The sequence below is a fragment of the Orcinus orca genome, chromosome 11, assembly GCF_937001465.1.
Source record: "Orcinus orca chromosome 11, mOrcOrc1.1, whole genome shotgun sequence".
NCBI lineage: Eukaryota > Metazoa > Chordata > Mammalia > Artiodactyla > Delphinidae > Orcinus > Orcinus orca.
In genome coordinates, this window is record NC_064569.1 from 12,124,363 (window position 1) to 12,145,509 (window position 21,147).

Below are 21,147 nucleotides of genomic sequence, written 5' to 3' on the forward strand. Positions count from 1 at the left end.
TATGATTGTGTTACTGTTGATTTCCTCTTTTATGGCTGTTAGCATTTGCCTTATGTATTGAGGTGCTCCTATGTTGGGTGCATAAATATTTACAATTGTTATAACTTCTTCTTGGATTGATCCCTTGATCATTATGTAGTGTCCTTCTTTGTCTCTTGTAATAGTCTTTATTTTAAAGTCTGTTTTGTTTGATATGAGGATTGCTTCTACAGCTTTCTTTTGATTTCCATTTGCATGGAATATCTTTTTCCATCCCTTCATTTTCAGTCTGTATGTGTCCCTAGGTCTGATGTGGGTCTCTTGTAGACAGCATATATATGGGTCTTGTTTTTGTATCCATTCAGCCAGTCTATGTCTTTTGGTTGGAGCATTTAATCCATTTACATTTAACGTAATTATCGATATGTATGTTCCTATTACCATTTTCTTAATTGTTTTGGGTTTGTTATTCTAGGTCTTTTCCTTCTCTTATGTTTCCTGCCTAGAGAAGTTCCTTCAGCATTTGTTGTAAAGTTGGTTTGGTGATGCTGAATTCTCTTAGCTTTTGCTTGTCTGTAAAGGTTTTAATTTCTCCGTCGAATCTGAATGAAAGCCTTACTAGGTAGAGTAATTTTGGTTGTAGGTTTTTCCCTTTCATCACTTTAAATATGTCCTGCCACTCCCTTCTGGCTTGCAAAGTTACTGCTGAAAGATCAGCTGTTAAGCTTATGGAGATTCCCTTGTATATTATTTGTTGCTTTTTCCTTGCTGCTTTTAATATTTGTTCTTTGCATTTAATTTTTGATAGTTTGATTAATATGTATCTTGGCATGTTTCTCCTTGGATTTATCCTGTATGGAACTCTCTGTGCTTCCTGGACTTGACTGACTATTTCCTTTTCCATATTAGGGAAGTTTTCAACTCTAATCTCTTCAAATATTTTCTCAGTCCTTCTCTTTTCTTCTTCTTCTTCTGTGACCCCTATAGTTCGAATGTTTTTGCATTTAATATTGTCCCAGACGTCTCTGAGAGTGTCCTCAATTCTTTTCATTCTTTTTTCTTTATTCTGCTCTGCAGTAGTTATTTCCATTATTTTATCTTCCATGCCACTTATCCATTCTTCTGCCTCGGTTATTCTGCTGTTGATTCCTTCTAGAGAATTTTTAATTTCATTTATTGTGTTGTTCATCATTGTTTGTTTGCTCTTTAGTTCTTCTAGGTCCTTGTTAAACGTTTCTTGTATTTTCTCCATTTTATTTCCAAGATTTGGGATCATCTTTATTATCATTACTCGGAACTCTTTTTCAGGTAGACTACCTATTTCCTCTTCATTTGTTTGGTCTTGTGGGTTTTTACCTTGCTCCTTCATCTGCTGTGTTTTTCTCTGTCTTCCCATTTTGCTTAACTTACTGTGTTTGGGGTCTCCTTTTCACTGGCTGCAGGTTTGTACTTCCCGTTGTTTTCGGTGTCTGCCCCCAGTGGGTAAGGTTGGTTCAGTGGGTTGTGTAAGCTTCCTGGTGGAGGGGACTGGTGCCTGCGTTCTGGTGGATGAGGCTGGATCTTGTCTTTCTGGTGGGCAGGACTGCATCCAGTGGTGTGTTTTGGTGTGTCTATGAACTTAGTATGCTTTTAGGCAGCCTCTCTGCTAATAGGTGGGTTTGTGTTCCTGTCTTGCTAGTTGTTTGGCATGGGGTGTCCAGCACTGTAGCTTGCTGGTCACTGACTGGAGCTGGGCCTTAGTGTTGAGATGGAGATCTCTGGGAGAGCTCTTGCAGATTGATATTATGTGAGGCCAGGAGGTCTCTGGTGGTCCAGTGTCCTGAACTTGGCTCTCCCACCTCAGAGGCTCAGGCCTGACAGCTGGCTGGAGCACCAAGACCCTGTCAGCCACACGGCTGCTATTTTGATATTCAGATTGGCATCCAGAAGCAAATTTTCAGCTTTTAGATCACGACGAACAGTATTCCAACACTGGCAAAAATAGACAGCTGCGATAATCTGTCTGAACTTCTTACAGGCCTCCTTTTTTGCCATTCTGCCATCAAGACTAATATTTCTGAAACCATAAGTTTGAAGTGCTAATTAAAATTTTAATACACACCAAAATGTGTATATTCATCTAAATATCAATTCACCAACCACCATCCTATGCATATGGACCACATGTTTACAAACATGATAAAATTAAAAGTACATTTCTATCTCACTTGAAAAATCTGTTTTTACTGGTTTATCATACTACTGCAGAGCTGTGCTCATGTTAGACATGGAATAATTTACTGTTGATTTTTTAAAATTCAATACATACTTTAAAATTTTATCTTAATTCCTGATCTTGCTAATAGTCCTAAGAGAGAAGATGATGTCATAGAATAAAAAGAGGAAACAAGTATCCATTTTTAAAAAGCAGAAATAATTCAAAAATCCTTTGGTATCTGTGTCTTATCTCCAATGTTTAAATTTTTCTGGGGTCATTTGACAACATGTTTCTATTACATAGGAACATCTCATTTAATGATTAAATTGAGCTTTACTTAACAACGAGAAGAGAGCTTCTTGAAACTTGAAACACTTACTGCTACGATGATTATCTGACATCATGAAGCTCAGATGCTTTTCTCAGAGGAAGAAGAGGCATCAGTGTCTATCTGCTCAAGTTACTGGGCAACATAGCACGGACTCTTGACATCATGCATCTCATCCTCTGAGCTGGGGCAATGCAGTTAGAATGGGTGCTCAGAGTCACAATTCTCACAGATGGAAACTGATGTCAAAGATATAATCTTCAAAGAGAGACTTGTGATATGGACTTTATCACAAGTGTGGGTAACCAAAGGCAAACAGATAACGTGGAACCTGGGATGGTGGCTCTACCTCCTGACTTTTCCCATCTTGACTCTATTGCCTTTGGAATTTTTAATGGCTCTTTTGACAAACAGAGTATGTCAATGTGAAGGTGGTGAACCAGTTGTCAACAAAATAATTTAGGTCAGGACTTTGCACCTCATCTCCAGCATAATGGTCTTTCTCAACCATTCAACCTTCACACATTCCTCCTGGAACAATAGTAGCACTGAGGGGCTAGAAGCCTGAGGTCCACTCTATCTTGAAAAGCAAGCTTTGTACACTTGCAAAAATTGCTAGAATGATGCATGTTGAACCAGATGGGATAAGTTTAACATGAGAGACTGTGAAAAAGCAACCTGCACTACTTGATGTTTTTATCCATCAGTGAATGCCTCATTGAATGACAAAGTCTGCTGACAGCTGAACTTGAGATCCATTAATATATCAATTCATCTCTTTGTATGTTTTCCTGTGTGAAAAAGTACATAATCTAGGTCTCATCCTGATATTTAATCTTGAAGTAGCAAGGAGTTTTTTTTAATAAGGAATTTGTTTTTATTTTCCAATAGTTACATAAGTTTAAATTTTTCAATATGATCCTTGTATATTCATTCATTCCTAGAAATGTCCTCAGTATTAAGGTTTTAGTCCTGGGTAGATATATTTTTCTTGCAGGCTCTTAATGGTTGCAGTAGTTGCTCACATGACCTGTCTTTGCTTCTATCACTCAGTAGTTACAACCTTGGGAACCTAATTCCCTCCTTTCTTGTAGCCCTCTAATTTATCTGAGTAAGTACCATAACACAAAGCCAAACCAGTCCTCTCTGAGTTGTGAGATATAGATCAAAATATGAGAATTTTGAATTATATATTTTAAATTAAAAAGATAGGAAATTAAGGTTTACTAACTTGTCATATGTGGATAGATACAGGTGCTCAAATTTACTCTGTATATAAGACAGGCTTGTGTCACATGTGGTGACTGAGGTAAGCTGGGGGAAGGGCAGATTGTAAGTACAAAGAAGGTCACAGTGATGACTTCTTGCCTGAGACTTCATGCAAGAAACTTGGCCTAAACATAATAATTCATAGGTCAACAACAAAAATTGGCAGACACTTCTATTCCTAGTTTGAGCTCTTTATCAAGCACCTCAAGAGGAAGAAACAATGAGGATGTAATCAGATAAGACAAGAAGGAAGCCAAAATAATTCATAATTATTGAGACTATTTGATTCTCACATTAGGTGTATTTTCTGCCTTGAAATGTAAGCTAATGATTATGTGGAGCCATCACAGTTCGTAAGACATTCAGAATCTAAGCATCCAGAAAATGCAGACAAACCCTTACAATTTTTTCCACTGATGTTTCAAGCCACGTAAAACCCAATTTGCTGGCCTTTTCAGTGAACACAAGTGACTTGCAATGATATGCTACCCATAAAATCTGTTTCCTAAAATAAAAAAATTTAATCTGTTCCTTCAAGGTAAAGATTTTAACAAGTGAGAACCTACCTGCTTTTATAAAGAGCTCCTTGTCATGCGAAGTACATCTTGAGAACTGCTATCTGCTAGTGTTTGCATCACTGTGTGATTTTGTTTCTAAAAATGATATGTGTGTCATCTATGAAAACTCTCATATCTGTACACTTAAAAATATGACCACAGATTTACTTAAGCTGTGTCAAAAAATTTCCGTATACAAAGTTTTGATGCATTTTAAATCATTTTCTTAAAATAAAAAAACACAACATAGTTCCACTTATTTTCAAGAAGCATGAGTGCATCTGGGAAATACAACAGCTCTGTTCCAAGAAAAATGTATGTACAATTGATGGATGGAACACAAAAATCAGTACCATGGTATAATAGGTATGGACGACTACGTACTTCATTCATTTGCATCTCTATATATTTGAAGGCATCTTTTTCAGATGTGATAGCCATTCAAATCAATTTTCAAAATAAAATGAATTTAGGAACTTCTATTTCTGGTAAAGATTGAGTAATAGTAACCAGATTTACCCTCTAGCTTGAAATTGTTTTCTTAAATAGACACAATAAATAAAATTATCATTTTCATAACATGATATGCCTGGAATTCAAGCATAAAGAACAGTGTTTCGTGACAAATGGTAAACAAATAAAATACACCTATAATTGTGCCAACTTGCTGCTTTAAGAGAGTGTCTTGCAGGAGCTAAAGGAGAGGTAATCTAGGTGGAGCCAAGTTGAAGAAACAATCTGAGAGTCTGGGAAGACAAAATTGGCTAGAGTTTACAGGACAGAGTACCAGAGAAGAGAGCGCTGCAAAGTGAGATTACCCCAGAGATCTGCAAAAGATCTATTCTCAAGTGATCAGCAGAACACTTATCAGGGCATGCATGTGAGGAAACTACCCATTTCCAGGAAAGAACCACTTGAAAGGATTAGAAGGAACAATAGTCAGTGCTCAAATAGGGTTGGAGATAGTTCTAGTTCCCACTAGCCAGATTGAAAAACCTCATAATGAACAGTGCACTGGGTAGAGTACTCAAAAATCATGAGGTATTGCCTCATGATGGGGATTAATTTGCCTGCTCAGGTCCCACCTAACAAATCAAAACAGTTTCAACAGAATAACCTATTTCCAAATAACTTAATTACTTCCCAGACCTAATTCAAGAATATTTAAGTAGAAATCCAACATTTACAGTGCCCAGCAATGTAAAATTCATAATTCGTGATATCCAATAAAAAAATCACCAGTCACGCAAAGAAGCAGGACAAAACTCACGATAAGGAGAGAAACCAGTTAATTGAAGCTGACCCAGAACTCTAAGAGGTGTTAGAGTTATAGCAGACAAAAACACCAAAGCATTCATTATAACTGTGTTCCATGTGTTGAAAAAGTTAAGTTGATACCCAGAAGATACAAAAAAGGCCCAACTCAAACCTTTGGAGGTGAAAAACATAATGTGTGTAATGAAAAATAAACTAGATGGGATAAACCATAGATTAGACATTGCAGAAAGATTAGTGAATTTAAAAACATAGCAATAGAAACTACCCAAAGTGAAACACAGAAAATGAAAAGAACATCATTGAGCTCTGAGACAGCTTCAAGCATGTAAGTGGAGCCCCCAAAAGAGATGGGATGGTGGTACAGGTATAAATTTTGGATGACATATGGGCAAAATGTTTCTAAATTTGGGGGGCGGGGATATAAATCTAATAATCTCAACAAATCCTGAGTATGTGAAATATGAAGAAGATCACACCAAAGCATATCAAAATCAAATTGCTCAAAACCAGTGATAAAAAAGAAAATCCTAAAAGCAATCAGATAAAATAAGAATTGTTAGATACAAAAGGACAAGGAAAAGAAAGACAGCATACTTCTTATTAGAAATGATTAAAATGAGAAGAGAGTGGAGAAAAATCTTTAAAATATGGGAAAAAAAGCTACTGCCAGCCTAGAATTTTATACCCAGCTAAAATATATCTCAAAAGTGAAGGCAAAATAAAGACTTTTCAGACATAAAAATTAAACTAACTTATCTCCAGCTATCTAAACTTTAATAAATATTAAAGTTAAGTTCTTTGGGAAGAAGGAAAATTATATGACATGGAAATGCAGATCTACGCAAAGATATGAAAACCATTGGAAATATGCCAATATAGGTAAATACTTAAGATTATTTTTTATTATTTAAATGTTCTTAGAGAATAGTAGGCTGTTTAAACAAATAATAATGATGTATTATTGGATTTATAATATATACATAAAAGAAACGTATTACAATAATAGCACAAAGGATGCGAGAAGAAAAATGGAAGTATACTACTAAGAGGGATTGATAGGATAGAGATGTGTACTAAAAACCCTAAAATAATGACTAAAGTAACACAAAAAGAATGGTAGTTAATAAGTCAAAGGTAGATAAACTAGAATTATAAAAAATATACAATTTGTCCAAAGGAAGATAGAAAAAGTAGAAAAAGGAAACAAGGAACAGATAGAAAAAAGAGAAAACAAGATTGTACATTTAAATCAACTACATCAACAGTCATATTAAATGGAAATTATCTAAATACCCAATTAGAATCCAGAGATTGACAGGTTGGATCACGTAAAACCTATCTATATGTTTTCTCTGAGAAAAGCCACTTTAAAAATAAAGACACAAGTAGATTAAAAGGAAAAGGATGAAATAGTTTATACTATCACTAATCCAGAGAAACTAGAGCAGCTATATCAATACCAAACAAAGAAGATTTTTAGAGCAAAGAATATTGCCATGCATAAAGAGAATCATTTCATAATTATAAAGAACTAAATTCATCGAGAAATAATAATACTAAACTTTTATGTCCCTAATAACAGAGTTTGTATATACATAAAGCAAAAATTGATGAAACTGTAATGAGAAATAGAAAAAGCCATAATTATTTTTGGAGACTTCAATGACCCCTTTCAATAATTGATACAACAACTATACAGAAAATCAGTAAGCATATAGAAGACTTGAACAACACCATCAACAAACCTGACCTACTATTTGACATCTACAGAGCACTTTACCCAATAGCAACAGAATATACATTATTTATAAGTACACACAAAATGGTTACTAAGATAGACCATGGGGCTTCCATGGTGGCGCAGTGGTTAAGAGTCCGCCTGCCGATGCAGGGGACACGGGTTTGTGCCCCGGTCTGGGAAGATCCCACATGCCGCAGAGCGGCTGGGCCCGTGAGCCATGGCCCCTGAGCCTGCGCGTCCGGAGCCTGTGCTCCGCAACGGGAGAGGCCACAACCTCATAAACATAGATGCAAAAAAGTCTTTTAAATTACTTTAAAAATTCCTACGGCTGTTTATGTATTGAAAGGTTCAATATTATTAAGACGTCCATCCTCTCTCCAGCTGATTTACAGATTCATCACAGTCCCTATCAAATCCCAGCAGGCTTTTCATAGAAATTTATAAGCTGAGATTCAAATTCTTACAGAAATGGAAGGGACCTAGAATAACAAATCAACTTCGAAAAAGAACAAATTTGAAGGACTAATACTATTCATACTATTAATACTAATAACATAATATAAAGCTCAGTAATTAAGACAGTGTGGTATTGGCATCAAGATAGACAAATAGATCTTAGGGATCCAAAGAAATTTCATAACTGGATCCCTGCATTCATGGACAACTTATTTTCCACAAAAGTGCAAAGGTAATTCATTGGGAAAAGATAGTCTTTTTAAAAAATGGTGATGTAAAAAATGAATATTCGTTTACTTAAAAAATCTTTAATCCACTTCTCACATCGTATACAAAAGTTAATTCAAAATGGATCACAGACCTAAATGTAAAGTCTAAAACAATAAAAGTTCTGCAAGAAATCCTGGAAGAGAATCTCTTTGACCTACAGTAAGGCAAAGATTCTTAGCTACAACACCAGAAACATCATCCAAAAGAAAAAAGAGCATGATAAATTGAACTACATTTAAATAAAAGTCCTCTGCTACTTGAAAGACACTGTTAAGAGAATGAATTACAAGGAATAGGCTGGGAGATAATATTTGCCAATTGTGTGCCTGAAAAAGGACTTTTATCTGAAATATATAAAGAACTCCTGGAACAAATAGTAAGAAAACTAGCAACCAAACAAAAAAATAGGCAAAATATTTGAACACATCACCAAATAAAATAAACAGATGGCAAATAAGTACATGGAAAAATAGTTACATTATTAGTCATGAAAGTAATGCTAGTATGGTAAGAGGTACCATAACTAATATTACAAATTATGAACATACTATGTTTTGGCAAGGGTATGGAGGCACTGGAACTCTCATACACTGCTGGTAAATGTGTAAAATGATAACAATCATTTTGAAAGCCAGTTTGATGTTTCTTAAAAATTAAACATGCACCTACCATATGACCCATTCATTCCACTCCTAAAGTATTTACCCACAAGATATGAAAGCACATGTTCATTCAAAGATTTGTACATGAATGTTCATATCAGCTTGATTTGTGAGAGAGACAAACTGAAATTGACCCAAATATCCATCAATGGATGACTGGATAGACAAATTGTGACATATCAATACAGTGGAATTCCATTCCTCAATGAACTATTGACAGATGCAGCAACATGGATGAATCTTCAAATTATGATGCTGAAAGACAGAAGCTAGACAAAAAAGGAGTACCTATTGTATGATTTGATTTATATAAACTTATAGAAAATGTAAACAAGTGGGTAGTGACAGAAAGCAGATTGGTGGATGCCTTGCAATGAGGAAGGGCAGGAGAGAGGATTTATATACAGGTACATGGAAGCTTTTGGAGGTGATGGATATCTTTATTATCTTGTGTGTATTCATTATTTCAAGGGTATCTACATATACCTACATCAAAATTTATTTAATTGCACATTTTAAATATATGTGTGTACCTTATGTATATTAATTATACTTCAACAATGATATTAAAAACATTTTAAAAATTAAATTTGGTACAGACATTGAATCACAGAGCATATCACAAAATGTTCAAACTAAAATTTTTAATATTAGTGAAGCCTATTCAGTAGCATTGCTCTCACTAAAAATTATTGTTTGTAATATGTTTTCCTGAGCACTGAATGTTTTTATTTTATTAAAAATAAAATACTTAAAATACATTGTTATATTTACCTATACCTCATCCTTAAATGTATATTTGTGTGTATTTAATAAAGTACATATTTTATTAGAATAGTTATACATTTATATAGTTCATAAATTTAAAACATAATCATACATTAATGTTGCAGTACTTTCTTTAACTCATGAAAGTGAGAGTTTAAAAAGGTTTAGAAGCTATTGCTTGAACAATGTAAGGTTACAATATTAAAGGCAGTAAGGATAAATGAAGCTTCAAAGGATATGCAGGTAGGCAAGTGCTATTCGTGTGGCTAAGTACAGAATATAGCTTGAATGAGCTTAGGGAACTAATCTGTCTCTAAAAACAGACACCTCAGTATACATTAGAAACCAGCCTGTTTTCCATTTGGCTACATCAAAAGTTCTTACTTTCCTTCCACTAGTGGTTTTGATCAAAGTTGCCTTGAATTTTTCTGTACCCAAACAGGTATCTTTTTTCTAGCCAGCAAAATGTATTCCCAGTATAGTTTATGTTAGACACATGGCTCTTCTGATTCTCTTCTTCTACTGTGTTATCTTTCTCACGTAGATAACTACCTCTAAACTATATACCTTCACTTTCAGTTTGAGTCAGATATCTTCCATCTTTTTGTCCCAGGGGGCTAACCTGTGCAGACTACATCAACCGGCTCACTTACTTTTGATTTGTTCTGCCAATGGGAAGACTTGGAAGGAGGTTAAAAATTATGAATGTGCAATTAATAATACATGCAGGGAGGGTGGGAGGGAGGGAGATGCAAGAGGGAAGAGATATGGGAACATATGTATATGTATAGCTGATTCACTTTGTTATAAAGCAGAAACTAACACACCATTGTAAAGCAATTATACTCCAATAAAGATGTAAAGAAAAAAAGAAAATCAGTTGTAACCAATACAATAATAATTTTTTTAAAAAAGACAGTGAGACAAAGAAAAATAAAAAGAATACATGCAAAGATGTGAAAGTTTCTGGAATGTAATTCTGACCATTTAACTTGCCTGTTGGGCTGGTGCAGAGACAAATAGGTTCTGGGAGAATGGCAGTGAATTATTGCAAACTTAACCAGGAGGTGATGCTAATCACAGCTGTGGCTTAGAATGAGGTATCTATTAGAGAAAATCAGCACAGTTCCTGGTATGTAGCTATTCTGGGTATGGAAATGCCTTTCCTGTGTGCAGGGCTTTCATCCAATGACCAACTGTCTACTTACAGAAAATCTTATTCACTGCTGTGATATCCCATCCAACATCACATCCAGGTGGGATACCTTTATTTCCTTGGAAATGCAGCAATGGACTCTTCCCACAATTCACTGATGTTTCATACATCTCATTACCCAGAAAAAGCAAGCAATAGAGTGGTCTGTTGAAGACTCATAATAGCACCAGCTGGCATACATTCCTTAGATGCTATTCTAGGATCAATAGCTTAGGCGCTATTCTATTGTACATGGTATATATCTTCAGGCTACCAATAAACAGTATATGGAGCTGCGTTCACAATATCCGTCAAGGATGGAGGTTAGCCATGGCCTCAACAACCTAGCTGCCCTTTCACCAAGACTGACCTGGCTATCACCCCACCCCTGAGTGCCTAACATGTCAACTACATGAAGTCAGTGCTGAGTCCCTCCCATGGCATTATTTTCCACACTTTGAGCTTGCTACCTCGTGGCAGGTTGATTACATTGGAACTCTCCCATCTTGAAGGTCAGTACTTTGTCCTCCGGAACTGGTTTCTTTTCCTTAGATCCAAATGTTCTCTATCTTCTTTTTCTAAAAGAATATTTTCTCTTTACGTTTTCTGTAATGCTAAGGTGAAGCAGGAAAAAATGTGTTTGACTCCCTTTAGTGGAAAAGGGATCTTCCTTATTGAGGATCAAACTGAACATTAATCCACTTCAGTTGTGCATGTTTGTGTCTGTGTATTCTCATTACCTAGCTTCCTAGCAGCAGGAGTTCAGGAATTCTTTTATGTTCATTATACAGTAGCCACAAAAGTAACTGGAAAACAGTAGCAGGCAGAAATATTTTAAGAAAAAAAAATTGGGGATAAAGATCTAAAATGAGGACCATCTTAGTATTAATTAAAATGTGGTGGTTGCTATTAGTCATTTTGACTATGAAATGCCCACTCTAAGGCTCAGTGACACTTGGCTTTCTCTTATAATAAACAACTATTTGCCATGTTTTCACAGAATAGATTATAGTAAATATATGCCACATACAAGCACACATAATAGATGCTTCACTGCAATATTGAAGGTGATCTCTTCTGTATAGTCTGGACGAATGCTTTCTACACTTTGTAATGATGCTTGGGACAGTCCTGGGGAAAGAAGTCACCTGTGATCCTCCATCCTTTTGTATCACCTGTTTGTAACCACTACTAACCCTACCAGCATCTTTTAGAAAACTGAAGTGAGGAAAGACTACAGACAAAGGGTATATAGAGAGCTGGGGGAAGGCTTTGTTGTAGGATGCCAGCCCTGTTCCCATCCATGGGGAAGGAAGGGGAAGGTATATTTCTGGCTACATGCATATGAGTGGCTGGCAGAGGCTCTGAAGCTAATGAAACTTAAGATCCATAACCCCTTCCAGAACTCTGGGATGCACCCTATCAACACGTTGCCATGGTCACCCGTTTTTATAAAATTGGAAAAAGTAAGGTTTTTAAATTGAAGTAGTTAGGACACCTTTCTCTTTACACTCTGACTTCCCCTCCACTGTACAATTTCCACTCCCTTTTGAATGGCTTGGAGCCTCAGTCATTTTTGAGATCTGGCTAAGGGAAAAGTGAAGCGGGAGAGGCATTTACTGTGGGTTTAGAAACATATTTATGTAGGTCACAGTCACTTTCATGAAATAAAAAATTATTGTCAGTGTAGGAATATCTTCCAGGAATCCCCCTAGTACCCACTGTCTGACAGTCCAGCATCATGACGCAAAGACGCAGCACCAAAAAGAAATATGATTTACAAACAGTGCTCAGCATATGTGAGCACAGGCGGAATCTGAAAAATTCTTCCAATCATCAGACATTAAATTGTAAGGAGAGGTTTTATCTTCAGTACTGTGTTAACATGGATGTTCTCTCCTGTCAGAAATATTCTTAAAATGTAGCATATACAATTATAAACAGATCACATTGTTTTCTTTCTTGATGGCAATGAAACAATATGAAATCAGAATTTGTGTCTTTAAGGTCCAAAGCAAATGTTTTAGGCATGCCAAGTATTAACAATAAAATATAAGTTTTGATCATCCATGCTGGAAGAAAAACTGGATTATATTTCTATTCTTTAATTGAAAATGATATTGCAATATTATTTTCAAACAAAGAGGCAACCAGAGTATGCACCACAAACCATAGGCAAAAATTATAACACGAATATGGCAGAGAGGGACTTCCCTGGTGGCGCAGTGGTTAAGAACCCATCTGCCAAGGCAGGGGACACGGGTTTGAGCCCTGGTCCAGGAAGATCCCACATGCCGCGGAGCAACTAAGCCCGTGCGCAACAACTACTGAGCCTGTGCTCTAGAGTCCGCGAGCCACAACTACTGAAGCCCACGTGCCACAACTACTGAAGCCCGTGTGCCTATAGCCCATGCTCCGCAACAAGAGAAGTCACCGCAATGAGAAGCCCGCGCACCGCAACGAAGAGTAGCCCCCGCTCGCCGCAACTAGAGAAAGCCCGCGCAGTAACGAAGACCCAACACAGCCAAATATTTAAAAAAAAAAAAAAAAAACAAATACGGGAGATAAAAGTATACGTTATTTTTCTGGATTTTTATGATGTTTGTACAATTATTAACTTAAAATTTTATAGTTTGTTATGATTTTTTTCTCGTTCTAAATACATTTACTTTCACGCCTAATTTTGGATTTTCCGTTTTTATTCTTTTTCTTTTAAAAGGCTCCCCAGATTGTATAAGCTTTGAGGTCTTAGATCTACCTCTGGGCTCTGAAGTTGCTTAGTGTCAGTTCATAGAATCATTTGTTCCTCATCAACACACACTGCCGGACTGTCACCATACATAGGGCCTAGTATGTTCATTCTACTTGGCTCTATTAAGGTGATTTGGAAATTTGATTTTAGTTACTTCTAGAGGATGAGAAATAGAATTGTTTATATTTGAACTCCCAGGAGGCACTGGGCTATGACACATCCCTCACAAATAAAACGAAGTCCTTTTCAATATACTAAATAGAACAATGGAAAATTTTTAATGTTTATTTATTTTTAAAGATAGACGTACCTACATTTCACTTGTTTCCTCATGTTTTACGTCTTCAGTGTCAATTTTCTGGAATCTTTTATTAATTATTTAGAAACATTTCACACAAAATATGAATATCAAAGTACTTTCAATTCTCTCTGATATGATTTGAGGGTAGATATAAATGAATAACTCTTTCCCTTTGAGATGGGATAAATTATCATGTCCTGAGATTTAGAATATCAGAAAGATAAGTGACCAAAAAAATGCCCTGGAGTAAAAGTTGGTGCTTGTTTGAATCAGAAATATAAAAAATGTTTTTTTCCTGTATGTTTTGGAATCAAATCATGCATAGATTTGTGTGTGTGTGTGTGTGTGTGTGTGTGTGTGTGTATGAAAGCAAGCAACCGAGACACATTTCTTTTTTTCATATATCTCTGCTAACCATAGTAGGTTAATGGAGACCTCTGGCTCCTTTGTTTTGATACAGATGTCACTAACTTCTCTCAGACATATTTTACTTGTTAGTTTCTAATGAAATTCATAATCCTAAGGGAAAGTTAAACTCACTGAAGGATCTTCTTGGCGCACTACAGATTATTAAGCAACAGAAATGCCTGATACTGACATGATTAATAATATTACATGGAAAGAATTTATTCCAAAGGACGGGCAAAGAATTGAATGTATGAGTTATTATACAGAATAAGATAAATTTTCTAACCTATCATCACTCCAATGCAATATGCTTGCTGCAATAATACTGATTTTTTTTCAAAACATGGACTGAGAATACTTTATTTGCAACTCAAAAACTCATAGCCATTGTTATATGCTTGTATTCTGTCATTGCTGCCTAAGTGAAATTGGCCAACGATGATGGTGGCATTGTTCTTCGTAATGTGGATCTAGTTAGTGGAACTTTTTCCTACAGATATTTATTCTAATAAAATAGTATCTGACTACTCCTTTATATCTATTTCAAACGCATTCGTGGTGTTCCCACTTATATCCCCAATATTTCCAGGTCTTTAGTAAGTAATTCATTCATCTATTTTTAAATTAATCTGTAATATTCCAAATCTTTCTTATAATTGGTGGCTTTTCTGTGTATATCTATTTTGTGTAAATTTTAAAATAAAGCCAGTGGGCTCATCAAATATATTCTCAATGTAAAATTTTTCAGCATTACAAAAGTATGTCGAACAAAATATAAAAACTTCCTTTCTGCATCCACTCTGCCCTCTTTAGAAATCAAGTCTTCTGGCAGTTTTTCCTATCCACTTACAATGAATATTTTTGTACAAGTGGCTTTACATCATATATAATTTTCTGCAAATTAGTTCTTCTCAACAATATCTGGGTGATCTTTACATTTCAGTATATGTAACAGCATCTCATTATTGTCAACAAATTTCCTTGGCTTTATTTTATGTTTGCTAACCTTTAAAGTTACATGTGGTACTCATTTATTTTTTAAGTCTCTGTAACACCAAAATTCAGACCAGCAAATTTCAGGGCATTCATTATTTTCCACACTTCACTGGGTAGATGCCACTTTCACAAACAATTCATGGAAAGTGTGACATTTAGTTATTGATATCTTAGTATTCCTAAATATGTTTTTCTCATTGAGCGCAAGTAATGACATTTAAATTTTTTGCTTCTGGGATGATTTGCATTTTCTGTAGAAGAAATTTTCCATATTAATTATTTCTAAATTCCATTGCCCAGAAACATGAGGCTTCTAACTATTTCTTAGCAGCTTTGGGGCTTTCTCAGAGCCTGGCATATGCTTGAACTTTTCTTTGCACATCTGTAAGTAGACAAATGTCCTTCATGTTGGTATGCATCTTTACTCTTATTTTATGCCCCAGTTCCATTTTGTGACTTGATAACTGGAGATAATTTCATGCTTTACGAAGAACTTTGAAAGGTTTGGGATATGTTGTTCTTAAGAAATGGAAATGCAGATTGTTTAGTTGCTGCTGTTACAGACATTATGTGACATGGTAATTCAGCATCAACTTAATTTTTCTACCATTTTAAATTTCAAAGGTTATAAGGAAAATTCAGAAGGGACATATGTTACCCATGCAAATAAATCACTTTTCACTAAGTCATTGTCAACATGGTCACTTAACTTGTGAGACCCAGGAAGTCTGGAAATTGGAAATAAATCTTCTGCAGCTTTTAAAAACATGTTTACCTCACCTTGCAGTTATCTAAAAAGTGACTATTAAGTAACACTGAGGTTTTATATTTAAGCCAATGAAAGCAATAAGAATTCATGATATCAAAGATAGGCCAGTGTATTTAGTTTAGGATCAAGAGCCCAACACTAGTTGATATGGATCAATGGGGACCTGCAAGAATTAGTAGCTTCAGGAGTAAAACAAGGAGATTCCCAGGACATCCTTCAGCTCTTCAAGGGCATTGCCAAAGGACCCCAAGACTCCAATATTTAATTGGCTTCTTATACTCAAAGTAATTGAGCTCATTTGACTTTATAAAATCTTTAGATATATCAGTAATGGGATTTTTAAAAATCATTTTTATATCAAAGTTTCTGAACATGAAATTTTGCCAGTATTGCTGTGGTTGTAAAACAGAGTGGGTACGTGTATATTTGATTTTTGCATATCTATTTTCAACACTCTAAAAATAACAATATTCACACTTGGTTTCTGCTAAAAATTCCAACTGAGAGTTTTTCCAAGAATAAGGAATAGAAAAATAATAAAAGTAACAATGTTTATAACCACAGGACCTAGCCAAAAATACTGAACAAATAGTAGACACTTAATAAATACTGAGAAAAGAGAATAAATGAGTGAGAGCTTTTTTCTAATCAAGGGTCCAGCTAATGACAAAACAAATACTAAGCCAAAAAAGAATGAAAACTCTATTGACAAAATGTTTAGTAAAGCATGTATACATGTAGACATTTTTATTTTGATACTTATCTATATGTACATATTCAGATTGCTCTATTAAGTTAGGTTATGATATTTATTTTATAAACTGCTCATACAGATTTATGGATAGGTAGACAATTTGTCTTCATCCTGATGGAGGGGGAAAAGGTTTTTCCATCCATGTTGCTGCAAATGGCATTATTTCTTTCTTTTTTATGGCCATGTAGTATTCCATTGTATATATACATCTCATCTTTATCTATTCATCTGTCTATAGACATTTAAGTTGCTTCCATGTCTTGGCTATTGTAAACAGTGTTGCTATGAACATTAGGGTGCATGTATCTTTTCGAATTAGAGTTTTCGTCTCTTCTGGATATATGCCCAGGAGTGGGATTGCTGTATCATATGGCAACTCTTTTCCTAGTTTTTTAAGGTAAAGGAACCTCTATACTGTTTTCCATAGTGGCTGCAGAATTCACATTCCCACCAGCAGTGTAGAAGTGTTCCCTTTTCTCCACACCCTCTCCAGCATTTGTTACTTGTAGAGTTTTTAATGCTTAAGGTGTTTTAAAAATTCCAAAGGACTTCTGAGCATGCAGTAAGGAATATGGGTCTGCATGGGTCAAAAGAGTGTTGTATGAAGACTGCTGATATAACTCTTTGGATCATCTGCATAGATGGGGATTGAAACATAGTCATACATTAGATTGGCTAGGGCACAGATACAGAGGAAAACAGTAGAGTTTAGGGCTAGGCTTTGAAAATTGCAACATTAAATGCACAGGAAAAGGAGAATGATCCAGCAGGGAGATTTCAAAAAACATCCAGAGATATCAAAGAAAAACCATTAATGTGCAGGGTTATGGAAAGTCAGAGATGAGAGTGTTTCAGAAAGGCGGGAGAAGCCAACATAGCACATACTGCAAAGTGATTCTTAGTGAGAGCAGTGCTGGTGAGATGACAGGGGTAGAAGCCACACCAGAGTGGTTTGAAGAGTCAGCAGATGGTAACAACAGAATGGAGACAGTCTACGCAACCCTTTGGAAAATATTGCCATGAAGGGGCAGTGGTGAAACATCAAGAGAAAGAAAAGATAGCAGCTGAGAGCATGAATGATTCAGTGTAGGTTTTCTTTCCTTCAATTTTAAAGATATGAATGTGGTTAAAAAGCCAAGGGATGGAATACATGAAAAGGAGAAGGTTTAAAATAAGAAGCGGGGGGAGGCTGGAAAGAATGGGTTCTAGACAATCGGTGGTAGAATTAGACTTAGGTGGTTATTGAGAGAGAGCTGCTTTTTTTTTAAACAAGAGATATAGGAACAGATATGGGTGGGATTATGTTTACTGTCAGGGAAGACAAAAAATGTTGTCATTTTATGGCCTCTATTTTCTCTGTAAGGTAGAAGGTGAAATTGAAAAGGTCTGCAGGGCAGAGAATTGGAGGACTGAAGTGAGTAGAAATGGTTGGAAATGACCCTTGTAGTGTATGACAGTGAGTTAACAGAGACTAACCATAGGCTTGACATCCATTGATCCCTGACTGGATTTCATTCAAATCGTCCTCTACCCATATGTTAAATGCTTAGCCTTGTAACTTTCTCTGCAGTATCCAGTTACCAAGCAAAATGATGAAATCTCTACATTCAACTCCCTCTCCCAAACTGTTCCTTTTACAGATAGTCACACTACATAAACATATCTAGAAATGTACAGCTTCAAAATTATGCCTTTTATTTATGTCCCTTTATGAGGAAAATATTCTTCCCTCAGGCACTGGAATTTCCCCCAGAACATTTGTGCCTTCCCCAAAATTTTTCTTCTAGGTCCTTCTGCTAAGACACATAATGACACCAATCTATCGGTGGCATCCCCTACTCGTCTTTAGACTATAGTCATCTTCACCCTATCTCTCACGGATTTGAGAATATTATTAACTGTAATTTTTATCATGAAAAATTGATTTGGTGTAATTGACCTGGAGTAAGATTGTCAATATGCAGTATTATTGTGCCTCTTGGTAAAATCCTTAGCAGTTAAGGCAGTGCATTTTCAAAGTATGTGATTAATATTTTCATAGATTCTATGAAATCACTATGACCAAATTTTCCATAATTATATATTGGCAACCACTTTTTAATAACATAAATATAGACACTATGTGTGTCACCTAGTAGACAGTAAATGCTGTATTCCATTTTTAATTTGAACTGAAGTAAAGGAAGAAGAGAAGGAATGATCTGCAGACACTATTTCCACTTAGCAAACAGTATGTCTTGTTTTATTTATAAATTATATTCAAGTTTTAGTCATGCCTTTTGGCCAAGCTAAAGTGAATCCTCCCACGCAAGATGTTAATGCTTTACATTATAATTAGTCAAGAAGGCTAGTTATTACCAAACGTAAAATAGATAGCTAGTGGGAAGCAGCCGCATAGCACAGGGAGATCAGCTAGGTGGTTTGTGACCACCTAGAGGGGTGGGATAGGGAGGGTGGGAGGGAGGGATACGTAAGAGGGAAGAGACATGGGAACATATGTATATGTATAACTGATTCACTTTGTTATAAAGCAGAAACTAACACACCATTGTAAAGCAATTATACTCCAATGAAGATGTAAAAAAAAAAAAAGAAGGCTAGTTATGAAGAAAAGTTAGATGGTTATATGATAACAATGTCTGGGTGCTCGGAAAAAAATTATTATAAAAGTTCATTAGCCAATGCATATAAAAAATATAAAATAAAACTGCATAACTTAAAGCTGTTTCATATATTTTATTTTTTTAATTTTAGGGCTAGTAAAGAAAATGTTAACAACACACAGCATAGAATATAATTGAAAGAATAGTATCTAAAAATGACCATCTGCCTTCCTAATTTAGGATCACTCATCTATAGCCTTCAGTTTGTGTCCTATGTTAAATATCTGCTCATGTTTTCAATCTATGTTTTCTTATTCCTTTGAGTGGATGATTTTGTATCATGAAACCTATACCTTGTAATAAAATACTCTTATTTAATTTTTCTTAAAACCATGTAAGGGTCAAGTAAAAAAAAAGATAGGTCCCTTAATAGAAATTATTTAGGAAGAAAAAAGAGGCAATGGGAAAACAGTTTCCATATAAACGCGAAAATGTCTTTCTGTAGTGAATTTCACTGTTTTTCAAGTGTGGCAAGAATAATAAGTCTTGGCAGTTGGAACATGCTATTCACCTGAGGGCTGCCAATCATTCTCATTTTGAAAGACAGAATTTATGAATTGTCAACACCTCTTTTAGGCGAGAAACCAGTGTTCATCAAGAGAAAAATGAAAACAAATGCTCAGATGAATTGAAAATCAAAATGCTGCCTGGTCATTACATGTAATCTACACCTCCTACGTTTTTTTTTGTTTTTTGCAGTACGCGGGCCTCTCACTGTTGTGGCCTCTCCCGTTGCGGAGCACAGGCTCCGGACGCGCAGGCTCAGCGGCCATGGCTCACGGGCCCAGCCGTTCCGCGGCATGTGGGATCTTCCCGGACCAGGGCACGAACCCGTGTCCCCTGCATCGGCAGGCGGACTCTCAACCACTGCGCCACCAGGGAAGCCCCCAGTTCCTATGTTTTAACAATTGTAATATGTGAGATATGGATGATAAAATGCATGGCTGTTACTGTGCTTTTTAAGTGGATTATATTCCAGAGATCAATGGCTTGAGTTTTTTCTTCATTCTATAAAAAGTAAACTATTTCCCATTGAGCAACTCCCATAAATATGCCTCTGAAACACCGAAACTGCTGACAGCCTGGTAGGCGATTTCAGTAGTGGAAGCCAGGACTAAACACACTGAACTACATTAGAGCTGGTCCCTGGAGGACAGAATTGAACTTCCTTGGCAAGGGCACGATAAGAGTTCCATTTGACTCATTAAACCTCTCATAGGGATTACAGCTCCTTCTCTGTAGCTGCTATTGCTTCTCTTTGTATAGAAGAGATAGATGTGAACACATAGTACTGGGTAATTTTTTACTTATTTAGGAAAAACAGATTAAAAAAAAAAGATCTTCCAGTTTCTTGCTCATTAACCACCTTATTATTATTTCCTAAGGAAGTAGAAAGCTTTATTTCATTTTGTGAGAATTCATTTTTACATGCCTGTCTTAAGGCATGCAAGAGATTCTTTTTTATCCGCATTTATTATTTCTCCTGGAAATGCAGCATTACAGGGGAAACAGTTGGCGATTATGATATCAGCCTTCTTTACCAAGCAGTGTTGTTGTGATAATGAAATCAGAACAAACATTTTGAAGCATACATTCCTACATGCACTTTATGTTGCCCATGGACATTCTCGCTGATTTGGAATCTTGAAAACAGCAAAATAAGATTCACCATCCTTTGGAAGTATTACACTGGGAAACCAACCAGTAGTTCAAAGAAAAACACAGCAGGCTCTATGAATTGAAAACCCCACACAGCTGATGATAGAGCATTCACATTCTTCTTGGGTGTCTCTCCTGGAAAGAC